A 1,523-nucleotide genomic window follows, 5' to 3' on the forward strand; every position below is an offset into this window, starting at 1 on the left:
GAGAGAGAGAGAGAGAGAGAGAGAGAGAGAGAGAGAGAGAGAGCTAGGGTTCGGAGCGAGGCTCCTGGATTGGTTTTTTTGTGGGACATATGTGGGGTCAGTGGTGGGCCGGGCCTGTCAGGCGGACGCGCCCAGGTGTACCTGGGCCGCCCCATATCTGTTCTATATTTGGGTTGTATATGAGGCGTGTCGGTCAGATCGGACATTTATCCACGGTTTAAGAGGTCCGGTTGGGTCTATTTTTTGTGACCGATCAATAACTGGACAGCCTGCCCGAACGATTTGAGACGAATATAAGAGGCCCGGATATAGATACCAAGCCAAATGACCACGTATCGACTCCATGTTAGCTAGACTAGCCGTTGAATGAAGGGAAGATACGAAGGAGAACCTCGGTATCGGCGCATCCTATATGCAACGAAAAATTAGTAATTCAGAAAAGTTCAAAAAATTCCAAATCTTTTTGGTATCAAACTTGATCAAGTATTGTAGTCGTATAAAAAGATTCGTCAGAAAATGACATTCGTTGCATCCTGGGTCGAAGATTAGATAAAAAACGCTATATACAAATATTATACACGCTATATTATGGTCATAGACTTGTCTTTTTTGCCCTGAAGTCAATAGGAATCATTTCTTGTCCAAACTTTTTATACGAGTACAATACCTAATCATGTTTGATTTTAAAAAAGTTTTAGAATTTTTTGAACTTTTTCTGAATTACTAATTTGTTTTGTGCATATAGGATGCGCAGGTACTCGAGAGCAGCAAGTTCTCGTCCCTGAATAAAGATGTTGCATTATTAGGTTGGAACGCCCTTCAGATCTGGGCGTTGAATCACAAAGTGCTCAACGATATTTTTTTGGGGATTCCAGAATCTCACTCGACTGAGGACTTAACGAAGTTTTAGTCGATGCTATATTCGTTAGATCTTACGTGGTGATCCATGTAAAATTTTGTTTTAATTTTTTTCTTTTGCAGTCTCAGTCGACTGAGATCTAACCACATTTTTTTATTTACCGAAACATATGCATATGCGTTTTGCATTAGAGATGGTCTTAACATAATTTGTTTTCCACGACGAGTTCTCTCACATATTTTTTTTTCATGTAAGCAACTATGAGTTGCCAAGTATTATTTGTGTTTTGCTCTTACACTGCCACCAATGTAATTGCACCAAGAGCCAGTAGAAGGTTTCTTTGGCCGGGTAGCACAAGCTTTTATTTAGACACACATGATTAATTACTGGAGATAGATACTATACACAAATGCTTGTATCCAATATTTGGATTTCCATATCCTCTAAGACATTACACAAATGCTTCTATCCAATATTTGGATTTTCATATCCTCTAAAACATTACACAAATGCTTGTATCCAATATTTGAATTTTCGTATCCTCTAAGGCATTACACAAATGCTTGTATCCAATATTTGGATTTTCGTATCCTCTAAGACATTACACAAATGCTTGTTTCCAATATTTGGATTTCCATGTCCTCTAAGGCATTGAATGGATAGC

This window comes from Triticum aestivum, chromosome 3A (genome assembly GCF_018294505.1).
Source record: "Triticum aestivum cultivar Chinese Spring chromosome 3A, IWGSC CS RefSeq v2.1, whole genome shotgun sequence".
Taxonomy (NCBI): Eukaryota; Viridiplantae; Streptophyta; class Magnoliopsida; order Poales; family Poaceae; genus Triticum; species Triticum aestivum.